This window comes from Phyllopteryx taeniolatus, chromosome 15, assembly GCF_024500385.1.
Source record: "Phyllopteryx taeniolatus isolate TA_2022b chromosome 15, UOR_Ptae_1.2, whole genome shotgun sequence".
Taxonomy (NCBI): domain Eukaryota; kingdom Metazoa; phylum Chordata; class Actinopteri; order Syngnathiformes; family Syngnathidae; genus Phyllopteryx; species Phyllopteryx taeniolatus.
Window position 1 is genome coordinate 15,438,331 of NC_084516.1, and position 20,822 is coordinate 15,459,152.

General features: G+C 42.2%; 1 protein-coding gene across 1 annotated transcript in view; it reads right to left on the bottom strand.

The window, feature by feature from the left end:
• Nucleotides 1-6,373, bottom strand: part of ctif (CBP80/20-dependent translation initiation factor) — a 75,917-nt gene extending 69,544 nt beyond the window's left edge. Inside the window, exon 1 of the mRNA XM_061799782.1 lies at nucleotides 6,137-6,373. The gene's annotated coding sequence lies outside the window, so the exon portion shown is untranslated. The remainder of the gene's footprint in view (nucleotides 1-6,136) is intronic.
• Nucleotides 6,374-20,822: the final 14,449 nt, after the last annotated feature.

The following is a 20,822-nucleotide window of genomic DNA, read 5'->3' on the forward strand; positions in this document are numbered from 1 at the left end:
ACAATTAGTGTGGAGCTATGCTAAGCTAAATGCAGGCCTCCCTCAGTGTTCACTAGCCTCTTTCACACAATGATCCAACATTAGAGTTGTAACAGGAACCTGGCATTGATCCGCCTTTGCCTTTTACACAGAACGCAGTGAAGCGGAATATTGCTGCAACCGCGTGGGCTTTCAAACAGCAACATGGCATCCTTCAAGCTGATAATTTAATGACAATTAGGTGGCATATAAAGACTTGATTGACAGACTGGAGAAGTGAGTGTCAGGGTCTTAAACTTCACACCTCTTTCACACCTTTCTGGCATTCCCTTACATACGTGATCTGTCACACCCGTTTTACAGCTCTGATACTACCTCCAAAGCTTAAAATATTGCTTACAATTTCTGGGTTGATGCAAGTTGTACATTAATAAAATATATTTAATATTTATAATGTAAGATAATCTTTTAGTCCCGCAATGGGGGAATGTGCATCATTTCAGCAGCAATAGTGGATACAGGAAGGCTGCAACGCCATTACAAGATTGATGCAGTAAATACATTAAAATAAATATTGAAGCCATAATTTATTAACAATTACAGAGTAATGATTAAATTGTTGTAGATGATCGAAAACCTCTGTCTGCACCCACCCTTGATTCATTCATCTTCTGTTCCGCTTATCCTCACTCGGGTCGCGGGCGTGCTGGAGCCTATCCCAGCTATCTTCGGGCGAGAGGCGGGTACACCATGAACTGGTCGCCAGCCAATCACAGGGCACAACCATTCACACTCACATTCACGGGCAATTTAGAGTATTCAATTAACCTACCCTGCATGTTTTTGCGATGTGGGAGGAAACTGGAGTACCCGGAGAAAACCCACGCATGCATGGGGAGAACATGCAAACTCCAGGCGGGGCCGGGAATTGAACCCCGGTCCTCAGAACAGTGAGGCAGATGTGCTAACCAATCGTCTACCGTGCCGCCCCTCCCCCTTTATCTATTATTATATTACCAAACAAAATAAATAAAACAAACACATTCACTCCGGTTTAAGCACTGTCCCTGAACGCATGTCGCGCACTTACACAGCTGCGTGTTCCTGCCTAATTTCATTCTGAAGCGCAAAATAGGAAATGCAGTACAATCTTTTAATATTTTTTGCAGGTCCAAACAGACCCTGCAATGTGACTATTGTTCACACGTACATCGCAATCTTTTCATCTTTTTTGCAGGTCAAAACAGACCCTGCGATGTGACTATTGCGTACACGTACTTCACTATGACGATGGTCAAACAACATATTGTGTAGCCCTAACAGTCCCCTCCAAAAGTATTGGAATGGCAAGGTCAACTCCTTTGTTTTTGTTGTATACTGAAGACATTTGGGTTTCAGATGAAAAGATGAATATGAGACAAATGTCTGGCAATTTAAAGAAAAATGCATCCAAACTAATCGGGAGAAGCTTCATAATGCAACAAGACAATGACCCAAAATACACTGCCAACACAACAAAGGACTTCATCAGGGGGGAAAAGTGGAAAGTCTTAGACTGGCTGAGTCAATCACCAGACCTTAACCAAACAGAGCATGCATTTTACCTCCTGAAGAGGAGAGTGAAGGGAGAAACCCCCAGAAAGAAACAAGAACTGAAAGAGGCTGCAGTAAAGAACTGGAAAAGCATTTCAGATGAAGAATGCAACAGTCTGGTGAAGTCAATGGGTTGCAGGCTTGATGCAGTTATTGCAACTAAGGGTTATGCACCAAAATATTAAATTTGATTAACTTTAAGTTTATTTAATCATGTCTGTTCCAATACTTTTGCTCACTTAAAAAGTGGGTGGCTTCAAACAAAAGGTGCTCTGCCCTGAAACTCAGATGTCTTCAGTATTCAAAAGAAACAAAGGAATTGACCTTGCCGTTCCACATTTATGCCAGATGTAACGAGACACATACCTGCCAAAAACCAACTTTCATCTCGTCAGTCCATATAATATTCTCCTTTTGAAAGAGAGATTTTATCTCTCAATAAGTTTTTACCTGGTTAAATAAACGATGAAATATAAAATAAGACCTGCGCACAAGCTGCTGGACTGTGATGTAAGACCTTCACCTATACAATGAAAATGGGTTCACTGAAGTCAACTACTGCCTGAATATCGGTGTGCCGCTGTCCTGATGGTTCATAAGCAGTTAACTTTCCCATATGTATATGTGTGTGTGTCTGTTTTGTGAGACACAAACACACACAACTCCAAGCACTGACGTTTTAACAATGGCGCCACAGTCAAGTGAGCTTTTAGCGTCGGCCCTTAGCTTGCTAGCTCGTTAGCTTGCAGGCTAGCGAATGTAATAAACGGTTAACTTTCCCTTAAGTGTCTCAGTTGTGGCTGTGTTGCAAATGCGTTCTGCCAGTGGCTTGCTGCGTCGTGAGCACCGCGGCGGGTGTTACCACAACAATGAAAATGATGATTTTTAATTTTTATTTTGCCTGCCACAATTAAATGATAGTGATAGACCAATTATTTTGGTGCACATGGGTTATTTTTGGTGGGTTATTTTGGCTCTGATGCAGCCGCAGCCAGCCTCTCTGTCTGTGACTTCTCTCTCCAACGTTGTCCTGCCCACAACACCACGCGCAGTAAAATCCCTGCAATACATGCCAAACACTCTCAGTCTCGCACACACGGGACAGAGAAGAGAAAGCTATACATTAATATGAACCGATTAAGGTTTATATATATATATATATATATATATATCGCCCGCAGTCCCTGAAGACGTGTCTGTTAGTGTTAATTCCGTGAATTTGCTTAGAGTGAATGTTGCACTTTCAATCATGTAATGCACATTGAGTTACCTGGTATATTAAATGCACTGTACAAAGAAAGCTGCCAGTGCCTTGCCTTGCGCTAACCCTTGCTAGTAGACAATTGGGAACATCAAACTGGTGACCTGCTTGGCCAGTAGCTGCGTTGAGGATGAGCTACATCTGTACCTCAAGGAGCCAGTGATCAACAGGTGGAAAGGGGACCCATTGCTGTGGTGGACGTGACAACTCTAATTTTGTTTTCTTGACATTATGAAACTTTAGGGCACTATTCATTTAAATATGCAGTTAACTTAATAAGAGATGCTGCTGACCCTGGGAACGCCCTGCACTTTTTGTTTTTGAACTTAAAATTTGTATTATTATTATTATTCAAAACTAACATTTCAATTATATAGAAATTTGGGGAAATTATTTAATATAAATAACTTTATAGAGCTATTTATCTGCTAAAGTTTGCATTTAACTTTGTAAGACATGCTGCTGAGGCTGGGAGCTCCATGCACTTTTTGTTAGAATTTTAATACAAAGATGAGTATTTTCTAAGATTTAAAAAAAAAAAAAAAAGAAAAAAACATGTTGCAAATCTGAAAAGCTGTTTGATGTGCTCAAAGGCATTTAAATGAAGTCATGTGTTGGAGTTTTTATTTAAAATTTAGAGGCCAATATTTTCCTCTTTACCGCAAAACAAGTATCGGTTCCAATTTTCGGTTATCGGCCTCCTTGACTACTAATAATTGGTATCGAACCTGAAAAAACCATGTCGGTCTATCACTATTAAATGAGCCTGATCGTCAGCAATTTTTTCACATTTAAAATGCGGGCACTGCAACATATGAAAAGTGCTTCATTTGCAGCAGTGGCAACCAGGTCAGCCAGCCACCAGGGGGCGAACCCATTGTTCAGGCTTCTTTATACTCGCACGGGCGGTGACCGTGCTGACGTCACTGCGGCTATCTCCCACGCAGTTTGCCTTTATACTCAAGCACAACCTACGCATGCTGTTTTGAAAATGTGCTGCAGTTCTCCTCCAAGTCGGGGTGTCGCTACGGCTGGTATTGGCTAGGACACCACAGGGTGGTGTTTCCTCTGCATTTTATGGCAATTTCCGGCAGCCATTTTTACTTTCCTTTCCGGAACAAGGAACAAAGCAACAAACAATGGCAACCGTGGAACAGTGCCTGTTAAAATAAATGGACCTACATGAGCAGATGATACGTTTAATTATGCTGCAAAATCAATCAAGAAGGCAGCGGGGTAGGTGGTATGTGGTAGCAAGGGGAACGCCGAGTACGTCACCACACCATGTGATTAAAACGGACCAATCACGAGAGATGATCTCCGATGTTTCTACAGGCAGCAATAATTTTTGCCGTGTGCGCGTCAAGTGCGGCCCAATGCGTTGGTAACGTGATGCAATGCGGGCGTTGTCGGCTGCGCGAGCACGTGAGTATAAAGAGGCCTTGAAGCAGGTATGCCCAAAGTCCGGCCCCCGGGCCAAATCCAGCCCCTGTCCAAATTTCCTGATCTACCTCACAGTTTTGAGGACCGGGTTCAAATCCCAGCCTTGCCTGTGTGGAGTTTGCATGTTTTCCCTGTGCCTGCGTGGGTTTTCTCCGGGCCCACATCCCAAAAACATGCGTGGTAGGTTGATTGAAGACTCTAAATTCCCCGTAGGTGTGAATGTGAGTATGAATGGTTGTTTGTTTCTATGTGCCCTGCAATTGGCTGGCAACCAGTTCAGGGTGTACCCCGCCTCCTGCCCGATGATAGCTGGGATAGGCTCCAGCACGCCCGCGACCCTAGTGAGGAGAAGCGGCTCAGAAAATGGATCGATGGATGTCTGAGACACCGCAAAATAGTCCCACACCGATGACGTGTTTTTTTTCACTGACAAGATTGAAAAAACGTTACTGGCCGTCAGATAGTTACAGTACTGCGCAACAAGACATGGGACAGGGCTAAAAATAAACTAGCTTTTAGATTCATACATGACGAAGACGCGGCGTTAAATGTCTTGTGCGGAGCCGATCGATGACATCATTGATCAGATCGATGACTTATGACATGAAAGCCGATCAGCATAAAATGGTAATTATCGGCCGATACCGATAAAGCCGATCAGATCAGTGTAAAGTCTAATAGTTACATATTTACATGTTAATTTACAATGGCAATGGTTCGAGGAATGTCATGCCAAATGTTTGGATACCCCTGATTTACACAAATTACCAATGGGATATGAGCCGTATACTTTAACTAAATATACAAATACAGGTCACGTATCAAGACGTTTCGCCTTCTTAACCTTTTCCAATCAACAACTGAATGATTAAAACGTACTCGTCTGCATCAAGAGACTCGTAAAAACGTAAATCTTTTGTGTGGGCCGATATTAAAAGTTGTCGATCATATACATCATATACTCAGGTCAGGCCAGGTGAATGGATTTGGGCCCCATTTGTCCGCAATTTCGTATTTAAGGCAAATCTTGGTTGCCACTTTAGCTTTGGTGCATGTCTTTGCCTTGCATCAGATGGCACAAATGTGCATACTGTGATACAAATCCACGAAAACGAAGTTTCTCAGTCAATGTGACATGGAAATGGTTGGCTCTTTGGCCAATTTTATGCGTATGCGCAAAATTACACTACGATGACATTCCCCAATGGGGGGGAAAACGAACTACGAGCTAGTTCATTTTTGAACAGTGAACTTAATTACAAATTTTGAATTACGAACTGAACCATTTAATTAAAATTTTTTATAACTGAACGTTCGCATTGAAAACACGCACGTACACACACACACTCGGAATTGTGACACCACCTGAACCATGCAATGATGCCCCCCCCCCAAAACAAACCCCCTCAGTCTCCTTGTCTCTACTCGACCATAACCACGCCCATATTGTCTGAAAAGCTACATCCGTTAGCCACGAGCTTTAGCGTCTTTAACAACAAAAACAAAACAAACTAACAAAAACACTATTGTGGGAACAAGTGTCCACACATAAGGAAAACCACGAAGGTGAACCCTCCGCCCAAGTGAGTCAACCCACGCGTGTAAGACAACAACGATGACCTGAAGCCAACTTTGCGGCTAACCGGCCGGCTAATGCTAACAACCGCAAGACAACAAGAGCACACATTATAGACTGGAAATCACATTATGAGCCAGACCGAAAAAAAACACACACAAAAAAAAACGTCATAGCATAAGGAGACTCCAAGAACATTTACCACGTAAACCTTGGTATGTGTACTTGTTAGCTCTGGAAACACATACATAAACCAACTGGTTTATAATGAGATTAATGCTCACCCGAATTGAGAATGTGTCTCTGAAACCCGGGTTCACCTCCTTCTCGTATCAAACCCGCCGCGTCATGACTGTGTTTGTTTGGGGGGAGTGAGAGGGGGAAAAAAATGGGAAGAAGTGTATAGAAGGGGGTAATGTTAGCTAACGGCAACGTAGAAAACCCGGGGAGAAAAAGAATGCAGGAATGTGACGTCTAGTCCGGTTTGCTGGCAGCGTTGACACGTGCAAGTCGGAGGGGTGCCTCATGGGAAATGTAGTCTTGAATGGACAACAACAACGGCGACGTCAGGTTAAACGTCATTAAAAAAAGGCTGAGAGAACGCGTAAAATCCACTCTTGTGACAAATAGAATGTATCGAGGCTTAAATTTACTGTTCGTAGCAAATTACTAGTACTGTATATGAAATCAATATTTAGCTCAATGCTTGCCAACAGGGAACAAACTTTCAGTTAAAAAAAAAAACTAAACATTGTTTCTTGATCAGTTTAGCCCCAAAAATACTTTTATTTAACAGATTGCATTTATATACCCCATTATGCTTCAATACATATTTTAAGTTTCCCTTATAGAAACACATTTGACGACAATTGTTTTTTAAAATAAACCTTTTTTTTTAAAACGTTTATTCCTATGAATTGCCATTATACAGTACTCCATTTGCTGTAATTCACGTTTGCTGTAATTTTGGAAGCCTAATTGCAATGTTTCTAGTACATACACAAAAATATTTTATTGTTTAATGCGCAATGTGATAATATTTTGTGTCCCGTTATCAATATTGCACACTAGAATTGTATTGATTGCATTATATTTCATTATTGTGTTTTTATTTTATGCACTATTTCAACCTCTGTCAGTGTCATTGCAAAAATTGAGCGTGATTGTAATATACTGCATTGTATCTTAGGATGGAGCTTGGATCGTGTAGTTGTACCTAATGAATCGTCAAGTGAAGCATAGAAAAAGATGCAAACATGCTGTCCACCACAGTCGAGGACCACCTTAACAAAAACATGTAATCATGACCCCTTGTGGACGCTATGAAAAGTGACGCTTTCTGTAAAGCACCTAGGTATGATGCTACAAATGCGGATTTAGCGCATTATAACACGTGTAAAAAGAAGAACACATTCACTGCCATTGATTGCTTTAGAAGTCAGATATCCATGTTAACTGGGAGGGCTGGCACTGAAAGAGTTTTAAGCATAAGCATAAATGCTAATGCGGTGATCGACTCCTTGGCAAATGTTTACTGCTGCTTATTTGGGAGTTGAACCTTTTCACATAAAAACATAAAGAGACATAAATGTCATTTCCTGATCTTTGAGAGATACTTTCATAACTGCGCCACCACTAAGTCGCAATAGCTTCCATTTCCAGTTCTATGGTTGTCATCACATAAATCCTCTTTGTCATCAATGGTACCATAGTGTAAAATCACATTTTCAAAAGTCAAAGAAAAAGTAAAGAGGAGGGTTTTTTTGATAATTTTTTTTTTACAGTCATACAAGTGTATAAACAAGTTAACCGTTAAAAAAAAAAAAAAAACAGAACGATGAACTGTAGAACTGGACGTCCCTCCAAAATTGATGACAAGATGAGACGAAAACTAGGAGGCCAACAATAACATTGAAGGCACTGCATTCGTCCGAGGTGGCGTACACCCTGAACTGGTCACCAGCCAGCACACCTAGCCAAATTTCAATTTGCCCTCACATTCACACCGAAGGACAATTCGGAGGCTTCATTCAACCTCACATGCATGTTTTTTGGAATGTGTCTAAGTACCCAGAGAGAACCCACACAAGCATAGGGAGACCATGAAAGGCCCTAACCCAGATTCGAACCCCCAACCTCAAAACCGTGAGGCGCATGTGCTAACCACTAGAGACACCCTTCATAGTAAACTGTAGAAAGAATACATGCATGACACAGAAAGAGCAGTTTTTCATTACTCCTCAGGCTGCGGGATGGGTACCACCAAGGCAGCAATTAGCAGTGATGATATTTCCGTGTGCCTCTGGCTCCATCTGCGTGCGTTATAAAAGGAAAAAAACAAAACACAAACATCAAGTCAGGATAGTACACCGCTCCTAAAGTCACAGCCTCTCCCCGCAGAGCTCTGTCATCTGGCTTTTTTTGTTTTGTATGTAATTCAACATGTCTGCAGATAATTAGCACATTGTGTGTAATATCAGCTCATTAGGCCTCGTGTTGCAGTGTTGTGCTGCAATTTGACTTTGGGATGTGTGTCTGTGTGGGAAGTGACTACCCACTGACAAATGGGCCCGGAGCCATTTTGTTGAGTAACAAAAACAATGTTAGATTTGCAGCCAGTAGGTGGGGGCAGCACACAAATCAAAAAGTGAGAGATGGCGCTGAATGCTCTGTATCTAATACAATACAACATACTTCAGTGGGTGTCAACTCATTATATCATCATCATTATAAAACATGTGGCACGACAGAGCAGTTTCATGTAGGAAAAAAAATAAATAAAACGTTTGAAGACAGCTACTTAAATCTGGGACTAAATAATGTTACATAATATAAATGTTATTTTAAAGATAATCCCCACATGCAATGAAATATGTGAATAACATAAAATGTACTGGGTTGTTTTTTTTTTTGTTCGTCTGCCAAAAGAATTAATACATTGGAGTTATAATCCCACCAATCACAACATTAGGTAACACTTGCATGAGCTGATTCAAACCAATGCAAGAGCTAGGCCCCAAATTCATCGTAAAGACACATAAAAAGAGTGCAGACCTCCGTCAAGGCCAACCAATAATGCCATATACAGTAGTAGTGGTGCATTACTTGCTAATTAGCAGACTATTCTCTGATTACACATGTTTTTTTTATATGCAAGATATCCGTCTTCACGTTTTCCGAACCGCTTATCCTCACTAGGGTCGCGGGCGTGCTGGAGCCTATCTCAGCTACCTTCGGGCGAGAGGCGGGGTACACCCTGAATTGGCTGCCAGCCAATCGCAGGACACATACAAACAAACAAGCATTCGCACTCAGATTCACACCGAATGGCAATTTAGAGTCTTAAATTTTTGGGGATGTGGGAGGAAACCGGAGTACCTGGAGAAAACCCACTCAGACATAGGGAGAACATACAAACTCCACACAGGCGGGGACCGGGATTGAACCCCGGTCCTCAGAACTGTGCGGCAGACGTTCTAACCAGTCGGCCATTATAATTATTACTATATAATGTGTCCTATGCTAAAAGTTAATTAAACGTTTTAAAGGTTATTTAAATGTTTAATTCTTTCTATTTTTGAGTGTAAAAGGTTTTTAGTTTAGTAGTTTGCTTAAAAGTAAAATGAAAAAAAAAAAGAAACAAGCGAGGTCAGGTTGTATATATGTATATATATATATATACATATATATATATATATATATATATATATATATATATATATATATATATATATATATATATACTGGTTAGAGCGTCAGCCTCACAGTTCTGAGGACCCGGGTTCAATCCCCGGTCCTGACTGTGTGGAGTTTGCATGTTCTCCCCGTACCTGCGTGGGTTTTCTCCGGGCACTCCGGTTTCCTCCCACATCCCGAAAACATGCATTAATTGGAGACTCTAAATTGCCCATAGGTGTGAATGTGCGCGGCACGGTGGCCGACTGGTTAGAGCGTCAGCCTCACAGTTCTGAGGACCCGGGTTCAATCCCCGGCCCCGCCTGTGTGGAGTTTGCATGTTCTCCCCGTGCCTGCGTGGGTTTTCTCCGGGCACTCCGGTTTCCTCCCACATCCCAAAAACATGCATTAATTGGAGACTCTAAATTGCCCGTAGGCATGACTGTGAGTGCGAATGGTTGTTTGTTTGTATGTGCCCTGCGATTGGCTGGCAACCAGTTCAGGGTGTACCCTGCCTCCTGCCCGATGACAGCTGGGATAGGCTCCAGCACACCCGCGACCCTAGTGAGGAGAAGCAACTCAGAAAATGGATGGACATATATATATATAGAGAGAGAGAGAGAGAGAGAGAGAGAGATAGAGAGCGAGAGCAAGAGTGAGAGAGAGAGAGAGAGAGATAGGTTTAATGTTGCACAGGGAACTCGTATGTAGTAAGTCTAAACACACGAAATTGTGGAGCGACTGCATGTAGTTGCATAGAAGTTGCTAAAAAAAAAAAAAACTCCATCATCACCTTTAGTACTGTGCAGGAAAGTCTACATTTGAACTCATTCAAGAGTCTGTTCACATGCCTCAGGAGGTTCTGCTGTTTTGGTTAGCATGGACAGATGCAACATTGTGGAGCGCCGACATGTCCAATATGAACATGGCATTCCTAATATGAGCTTTAGCTCCACATTTGGAAGCTGCAGACCCAAAGCTCTCGACACCCGGCAGCCCGACAGACCCCCCCCCCCCCCCCCTCCCGCTGAGCAAGCTCACCAGAGTGGGGACGCCTCGTCTGCGTGTATGCACGCTGAGCACCCGTTGAGTAGGTGGGTCTGCTGCGAGGCAGTGGGAGAGGTGGCAAAGGGGCAGATGGAACACAGAGGGAAGTTCAACCGGCAAACACACAGCTAGGAAGGACGGTGGAAGGAGGGGTATTTGTGATAGCAAATGCATCGTGGAGTTGAGGCTCTTGGGGTGGGGGTGAAAATGATATCAAGTGCAGGAGAACTACAGGAAGGGAGGAAGGGAGGAAGGATACAGGGTGGAAGAAGTACAACATAATCATGACCTTCAACGCTTGACAAAGGAAATGTTAAACATTGGTCCTCTGCATATTTTCAGTTCAGCATTCGCAAATTAATCTATTCATGGATTTTTGGGGGGAGGTGGGAGAACATATCTTCTTATATTCCCGGAAAACATTTGCGATTTTCTGTAATGTGGCAAAAAATGTCTGAAGATGATGATTTTTCGGGGCAAAATAACCCTAACCCTCTACTGCATTTGTACATATAACTTCCGTTCAATCAAACTCTGCGGTGGAAGGCAGACGTTCCACCTACACACACACTCATCCAAACAGAAATCTAACATTGTATTGTAGCGTCTCTTTAAATGAGAAAACGAATGGTTAGTCAGCCGTAAACTTGCCAAAAAAAACATCAAATCATTTGTCCGCTCAACTAAACTTCCATTCAACCAAACTTTGGTTGCGAAAGGCAGGAGGTAGAAGTCCCACCTACACACACTGGCTCATCCAATCACAATCTAACTGCAGCCACATTAGATTATTGATGGATAGTCAGTGGAGTGGCTAGATAAGGTCGAAGCGCCATGTTGTTTAATCCAACAGTTTCACCAAACTCGGACTAAACAGGGCATCAAAACCAATGGAATCCGTAACAAAAGTTCAGTTGAACATAGCTAAACCTATTAACGACCGCCAGTTCGCGTTGTCGCTGCGTGGATCCGCTGGTTTCGTGTCAGTAACCACCGAAGTGCGAGCCATCCGACGCAGCAGCAGGATTTCCTACAAAGCAGGAGCATTTCTGACAGCACGGGCTGTCCCAGGAGTGTTGGCACTATTGATGTAACTCCTGCGCTTTGCTGTACAGTCAAATGTTTAGTTTTTACATCGTACGTACAGATACTGTACAGTATATGTGCATGCTTAGCTGTAAACTGTTTACTCTGCTGTATTTTAAAGGGTACAGCAATGTTGGAAGATGTTTGTAAGTGTTTGACATTCTATTAAAGTGTTTTGGGATCATAGTTGGTGGTATATTTTTGCTTAAACTAATAAAATAGGACATTATAATCACTTTTAGGGGAGCGTCAAGTATTCGCGTAAGTTCACATTTCGTGGTTCTCACTCCCTATTTCTCACAAACAGCTTGTATTGTTAATCGCTGCCACAATATAAGGCACACCTCCATGATCTAATGAGTTAGGGTTATGGACCCTATTGTTCACACACAGACATTAAAAATTGAACAGCTGAGCCCATTTGAACTCTGTTGCTAACCAAAACAGCAGCACTGAAACAGTCCATCAGATGAATTCAAGTGTAGGGCCTTGCTGCATGCTGCAAACGAGTTTCCCTGCACAGCAGAGATAGTTCTGCTGAGTTCGCTTTGCTTCCTTCAGTCCACAATGTCGTGACCAACTTCATGTGGTGTCATCGTGTGAGGTGTTCTTGTAGCTGCTCTCCATTTTTCCAGGCCATCCATCCATTTACTGAGCCGCTTCCCCTCACTAGGGTCGCGGGCGTGCTGGAGTCTATCCCAGCTGTCATCGGGCAGGAGGCGGGGTACGCCCTGAACTGGTTGCCAGCCAATCGCAGGGCACATACAAACAAACAACCATTCACACTCACATTCACACCTATGGGCAATTTAGAGTCTCCAATTCATGCATGTTTTTGGGATGTGGGAGGAAACCGGAGTGCCCGGAGAAAACCCACGCAGGCACGGGGAGAACATGCAAACTCCACACAGGCGGGGCCGGGGATTGAACCCGGGTCCTCAGAACTGTGAGGCTGACGCTCTAACCAGTCGGCCACCGTGCCGCCATTTTTCCAGGCATTTTTGTATATTTTTTTTCTGTTAGGGAAGTTGTTTACAACAGACTGTAAGACTGGATACCATATTTCCTTTGTGCTACTGTTTATGTGCCTCGGCATGTGCTGCTGTTTTTGGTGAGTAATTGAGTTTAAACGCGCTTCGGCGTTAACTCTTTGAAGTCTGTTTGTAAACAATAGCGTCTGTGAAGTGAGCTAGTAACAGTTATAAAGCCATTTTGTTTTCCTGAGGGGGAAAATCAACTTCTATTTGAGGGAGGTGTCTTGAATGGATGACTGTTTTCGAATGAATGGGAGTGACTCAAAATGACTTATTCTCACTTTGCATTCAAGTTCACTGCTAGTTTAGAGACCTTTGTCGCTTGTTTTCATTCATTCTTCTTTGCTTCATTTGGGAACATTGTCTCTGAATATATGTATGTGTGTGTGCCTGCTTGTTTAGTGGGAGGACTCCATGAAGGAATGTTAAAACTTAATAATCTGCCCACTAAGTGACCCTTCCTGACCTGTGTATATGTGTGTGTGTGTGTGTGTCTGTGTACCAAACAGCATCCCACACAAGGCTGAGCTGAATGTGTAGTCTTGACTCTTTTTTTAAATTTAAACTTGAATATGTCCTATACGTTTCTCAAGTGAGTGTTGTATTGATTATGAACATTTCTGCATGTTTTTGCATAATTGTATGTGAATGGGCGGCACGGTGGACGACTGCCTCACAGTTCTGAGGACCGGGTTTCAAATCCCAGCCCCCCCCCCTGTGTGGAGTTTGCATGTTCTCCCCGTGCCTGCGTGGGTTTTCTCCGGGTACTCCGGTTTCCTCCCACATCCCCAAAACATGCGTGGTAGATTGATTGAAGACTCAAATTGCCCGTAGATGTGAATGTGAGTGTGCATGGTTGTTTGTTTCTATTTGCCCTGCTATTGGCTGGGGACCAGTTCAGGGTGTACCCCGCCTCTCGCCCGAAGATAGCTGGGATAGGCTCCAGCACGCCCGCCACCCTTGTGAGGATAAAGCAGTACGGAAAATGGATGGATGTATGTGAATATTTTATACATGCGCAATCATTAAAAAAAACATGCTTGTGGGAAATAGGTATTATAATCTTATTAGAATTTCAATGTAACAAAATATAGCTGTTATAATTATTATAATATAAATATTAATTTATCTGTAATATTTACTTGAAATTTTATATATATATATATATATATATATATATATATATATATATATATATAGACTAGAGTAATTCCAAATTCGTTTTAAATTTTAAAACAACGTAATAGTGACGAGTTGTACATAAAGCACTGATGTCCATATAATAAAGTCCCAGGTGAAAATATAACGAAACTAACTCCTGCATTTTCATTTTCACACAGAAATGCAAACTTAAGTCTACAGGGTGATTGAGAAGTAACTCCCTATTTTAAAATACTTACAATTTATTCATATGTTGTAAAATTTTTCTCAATGTTTTTGTGTATGTTCCATGATTAAAGGACCAAGTCTATTCTACCAACCCAATGACTTTGGAAGAGCTTATGAGAAGTTAGGTCTTCCATCCCACAAGAGTTCCTTGTGAATTCAGTTAATGCGGTTCCCAAGCGGCTTGAGAAACTGGTGGCTAATGTTGGCGCCCATATCAAATTTTAAATAAAACTCCATGCAATACACTTTCTTCTCATGTTCATTTCTTGTAAGAATTATAGTTCAGAAATAAAATACAAGTACTTGAAAATAGGGAGTTACTTTTCAATCACCCGGTAGTTAAGGGCAACCATAATGCACACATGTAATGGACTACTTTCCTGTTCGGACAAGAAACCTTTCTCATAAGTCTATAAGTTAATATTGTGTATTATTTGCATCTATATTTTACATACATTACACATTTTAAATCATATTATATAACATTTCTATAATATACACTATATTTTACACTATGTGTTTAAATCTCCATTTGATAGAATGTTACACATTTTTTCTGTTGTATTAATATTTTATTTGATAATACATCTTTTTGAATTGATATTTTTCATGGTGGCTCTTAAAAAAACGGAACATAGTTGCTTTAGTTGCTATGGTATTCACATTAGCCCCACAGATATATTTAGTTACTGCAGGGAGTAATTTGAAAAATAAAAATAGGGAAACTTCTGTGGGATACAAGAGTATTTGTGAGCACAAGAAAAATGTATAAATAATACATGTGAATATGAATATTATTTTGTGCTTTTTGTCATGTGACAGACCTTGCGTCCAAAAAAAAATTAAAAAGCACCTGCTGGGCGTCACCCATGAAGTCAGACCCCTAATGAGGGCCTTGAGGGACCAGGCAGGAGTGTGTGCGTGTATGTATGTGTGTGCATGTGTGTGTGTTTGTGTGTGTGCATGCGTGGGTTGGCCTGTGGTCACCAGGGTGAGGGGAGGCTGGGGGCTGTGGCTTCAGATGTGCACTGCAGCGTGGAACAAAATACACTCCCAAAGTCGCACAAATACCTCGGACTTTGAATGAGAGCTCAGGTCACTGAGCATCCAAAGTGCAACGCTGTTGTATTTGGCTTTTTCTTTGGCCTTTTCGCAACACTTATTACAAGAGAAGAAGAGGAAGAAGTCTCCAGCATTAGATTTTGTTATTGTAGATTTTTGTTTTGAATGAATGAGGGTTAACATCTGTCCAAGTGCGTTAAGGACTGACACATACTTTTAAGGTGATACTGAGATCTCGACTGCAGTAAATGGGGCAGGTCTGGCTCAAAAGCGATGATGTCACGAGGGTGGGAGTCACTTAGTCTTGTCCTCACGCGGTTCTTATTCATGTTCATGACTGAGAATGTCGTCTCGCACAAGTATGTCGATCCAAACAAGCTCAACATTTTCTTAGCAAATGTGCGAATCTCTTGGAACCGGTCTTTATCCAGCTGCTGGTAAAGAGGGAGTTGACAAGATGGAGTTGTTGGTACCGGCTGCGACACTCCGTGTCACACTGCAGCTCAATGAGCTCCAACTGCAGGTTGGCTGGAACGTCACTGAGATCCACGGAAACGGGAGAGGAAAAAAAGCGTGATCTCCTTTTCAATAGTTGCAAAATCCCTGAAACACTGTTGAAGCTCCTCAGTCAGAGATGAACATTTCCGGCATACTTCCTCATTTGCGCACTGATATTGTGCGCTGGAAAACAGGTCATTATTTCTTGCAGAGATTGGAAATGTGTGGTATTGGGCTGCGTTTGTGAAAGGTAGGTTTGGAAAAGTAGCAGCTTGGTCCGAAAGGCTTCAATATGTGAATACATTTGGCTTATCAATGCATTTTGCCCCTGAAGGCCTAATGTTCAGGGCATCAGTGTGATACACAACATCTCCGTATTCAGCGTGGATATCCATTAGAAATTGTTGAAACTGGCGGTTGCACAGGGCTTTGGAGCGAATATAATTAATAGCCTTTATCACCGGTTTCATAACGTGATCATATTTCAGATCTTTGGCACATAGAACTTGTTGGTGAATAATACAATGGAGTTTTATAGCTTTAACTCCTTCTTCGCTTACTTTGTTACACACTAGGGTTGATAATCTACTGTGCTCGCCAACCATGGCAGGTGCACCATCCGTAATAATCCCCGTGATTTTATTCCACTGTAATTTTATGTCATCTACGGCGGAACAAGCAGAAGCAAAAAAATCTTTCCCTCGTTTGGTCCTTAAGGTCTCTGGTTGTCAAGTAGCTCTTCACGCACGTTCATGTCACTATCCACTCCTCTCAAAAAAATCAGTAACCGAGCGGTGTCGGATGCATCCGTGGTTTCGGATGCACACGGGCCGGATTTGGCCCGGGGGCAGGACTTTGGGCATATCTGTTTTATAGGAATGAAAACTAAATATTAAACTGCCTGGAAATGTTTTTTCCTACCATACAACACACACGCACACGCGTGCACGCACACACACACGCACACACGCGCACACACACAGACACACACACACGTAGTTGTATTGACCACATGTGAGGAAAAAATATCAAACAGCACATCTTGTACTCACCAATGCTCATGTTGTCCTATCAATTCATCTTTATTGCTCTTATCTCTTCTCCGTGCATTTGTATGCGTACAACGGGTATAATTATGAGTGTATAATTGTGTGTCCATGCACCTTGTGTATGTGTTTCTGCGTGTGTGTGTGTGTGTGTCGTACACGTGGTAATTACACAGCAGTTGACTGGTGGTGGAGGACAGTAAATTAAGTGGAGAATGACTTAGAGCCCAAAGCGGTCATCGGGGTGGGATGCACACTCAGAATAAACACTGTTTGTGTGTGTGTGTGTGTGTACACATGTTTATAGCCAGTATGAAGTGGTGGGGAGAGAAATGTGTGCAGCCATAGAAGTTATGAAAAAAAATGGCTGCTTTGGTAGCTGTAGCCACACACTTTCCTTCTATCAAAAAAAAAAGAGAAAGAAAAACACTCACCGCAAAAACCACAATGAAAGATGTATCTCGCCATCGATAAAACAGTTTGCACATTTTACCAGGTGGCCCTGCCTTGCGGAAGTGGAGCCATGGGCTATTTTTATGATAATATATATATTCCAAAATATTATGTTGTTACATTGATGTATTATTATAACATGAATTCTATATATGATATAAAAAAATTGACAATCTATTTTCTTCATTTTGGTAGTTTAATACCTTTTTATATATACTTATAAAGGTGGGGCAAAAAAGTATTTAGTCAGCCACCAATTGTGCAAGTTCTCCCACTTAAAAAGATGAGAGAGGCCTGACATTTCATCATAGGTATAGCTCACCTATGAGAGACAAAATGAGAAAAAACAAATCCAGAAAATCACATTGTCTGATTTTTAAAGAATTTATGAGCAAATTATGGTGCAAAATAAGTATTTGGTCAATATCAAAAGTTCATCTCAATACTTTGTTATATATCCTTTGTTGCCAATGACGGAGGTCAAACGTTTTCTGTAAGCCTTCACAAGGTTTTTGCATACTGTTGTTGGTATTTTGGCCCATTCCGCCATGCAGATCTCCTCCACAGAAGTGATGTTTTGTGGCTGTCGCTGGGCAACACAGACTTTCAACTCCCTCCAAAGATTTTCTATGGGGTTGAGATCTGGAGACTGGCTAGACCACTCCAGGACCTTGAAATGCTTCTTATGAAGCCACTACTTCGTTACCCGGGCGGTGTGTTTGGGATCATTGTCATGCTAAAAGACCCAGCCACATTTCATCTTCAATGCCCTTGCTGATGGAAGGAGGTTTTCACTCAAAATCTCACGATACATGGCCCCATTCATTCTTTCCTTTACACGGATCAGTTGTCCTAGTGCCTTTGCAGGAAAAACAGCCCCAAAGGATGATGTTTCCACCCCCATGCTTCACAGTAGGTATGGTGTTCTTTGGATGCAACTCAGCATTCTTTCTCCTCCTCCTTTTTTTTTTTTTTGCACAATTGTCAAAAAAAAAAAAAGAAATGTACCGGCATTACCAGATAACTAGCAACCCTTTACTGCTCAGTGACTGTTTTTTTCGTCAATGTCTTTATGTCTCCAAAGTGTTCTCTGTCAATTGACTGTCTTTTGTCGTACTAGAGCGGCTCCAATTACCGGAGACAAATTCCTTGTGTGTTTTTGGACATACTTGGCAAATAAAGATGATTCTGATTCTGATTCTGAAACACGACAAGTTGAGTTTTTACCCAAAAGTTATTTTTTGGTTTCATCTGACCATATGACATTCTCCCAGTCCTCTTCTGGATCATCCAAATGCTCTCTAGCAAACTTCAGACGGGCCTGGACATGTACTGGCTTAAGGAAGGGGACGCGTCTGGCACTGCAGGATTTGAGTCCCTGGTGGCGTGGTGTGTTACTGATGGTAGCCTTTGTTACTTTGGTCCCAGCTCTCTGCAGGTCATTCACTTGGTCCCCACGTGTGGTTCTGGGATTTTTGCTCTCCATTCTTGTGATCATTTTGACCCCAAAAGTTATGATTTAGCTTGGACCCCAGATCGAGGGAGATTATCAATGGTCTTGTATGTCTTCAATTTTCTAATAATTTCTCCCAGAGTTGATTGTAGGTGACCAAATACATATTTTCCACCCTAATTTGCTAATAAATTCTTTAAAAATCAGACAATGTTATTTTCTGGATTTTTTCCCCCTGATTTTCTGTCATGGGTGAGGTATACCTATGATGAAAATTTCAGGCTTCTCTCATCTTTTTAAATGGGAGAACTTGCACAATTGGTGGCTGACTAAATACTTTCTTGCCCCACTGTATATATGGAGTGGAGTCAGTACCATGCAGTGGTTGTGTATTTTGACTTTCTCGTGAAATGTCAGGCTTACACTTCTTTTTTTCAGTTTTGGGGCTGAAAACCGAATTAAAAAAAATCAGTGTACCTACTCCTCGTCCTGCTTGTCCTCCTCCTAGTTTGAGTCATTTCTTTTCGGGCCAGTCCTGGGCCGCGTCAGTACCGCCTGCGTGGCCGGGTCCGATTTGTTGCCCTCAAACCTGCAATTGTATTCAAGGCCAAATTTAGGGGTGGGAATGTTAGGGTGGGCTGTCTATGTGTCACACAACAAAGCTGCAGCTCAAGGGTGTAGCCCTCTCCCTTACATCCTCCCACCTAACCGCCTGGCATGGCCAGCTTGTTTGTGTGTATGTGTGTGTGTGTGTGTGAAGCGAAGTCCAAAACCCTTCCCACCCTCCTCTCCTCTCTGGTGAAGGCAGAGATTACATCCTCCCTCCCTTTCCTCCCCCTGGCTGCTTTATTTGGAGACTTTCTCAGAGTTTCGCCTCCCGTCTACAACACTGACCTTCACTGGCTGGCTCGCTCTCCTTTTCCCCCTTTTTATCTGTCTTGCCCGTCCATCCCCGACCTTTCTTTATCCTCATCCCACTCTTTTGGATCATCGCCACTCTCCGATGTTGGGAGAAATGCCATCACAGTCGTATTACTTTGTGCTTTTCTTTGTCACTGGTTAGCTTTTCATTTATTGTTCATGTAGTTAGTTGGTCCACATGTCGACTCCGAAACAAGGACAGCCCTCGGGACCTGTTAACAGTAGAATGTAATTCATAGTTTTACTGTACCGTCATCAGCTCACATCAGCGTCACTGTTCAGGCAGTCATTGGGCCGTCTAGTGGTGAATCCGTAAGAATTAAATTCTGGACCAGTTAGCGGGTTTATAGTAGCACATGGTGCTTGGCGAGTAGTGCTCAGACTTGGCCCCTAAAATCCTATTTGCTGTTTGTATTGACAGTAACGAATGACTAGCAAATCACAATTGAATCATTACTACTTGTACCATTTCGCAATAATAGTCCAACAAATGAAAAATCCAATTTGATTATTTGAAAACTATCTATTGAACCTGTAAGAGAGGACATTGTTAAGTTTTGACTGACGAGTTTCAGCTGCCATATCGCCAAACAGAAAAGTTTTTGTTTTCGGTTTAAAATGGCTTATTTTAACAAGGATCCCTCACTGTTGAACCCCAAGTCTGTTTTGTGCTCATCGGTGCCATAAATCCTCGCGGACTGCACCACGCTGCCACCTTTCCACCTAGTCTACTAGCTACTCAGCCTCCTGGCTACCTAGCCGGTCTCATCATCTTTCACGCTGTGCCGGACAAACTTTCTCCCATTCAATCTGCCGCGGTCGCCCCTCCAGCGATGGCTCCTTTCCGCTGGCCTCTGTTGTGGTGCTCCCATGTTATCCGTGCAGCATCTCGTCGTTAGGCTAATAGAACCCTCCTCCAGGGGAGAGCTCTTGTTTTTTTAAACAAACTTAATTGAGCTACACTGGGTACATGGGCAGAAACTATGTACAGTTAGTCAAAATAGCGTCGGCCAAAAGCGAAGCCTAAACACTGTGAACTGTTTGAAATGTCAATTCGGCATGGCAGCATTGTGGCTCCTGTCAGAATAAAGTAAGTAGTGTGTTATTCTTTATTCTTCATTGTGATTCAAATCAAAAAATTCTGATTCTGCGTCCATTTTTTCCGGCGGACTCGAATGCGCACTTTCATCGGTCAGCTTTTTAGTCACTGTTCATATCCAGCAGCAAGGATTCAACTCGCTAACCAGTTAACCTGTTTACTGCAGCACGTAGCACCTGAGAAGTGCTTTTATAATTGGACTGTCCT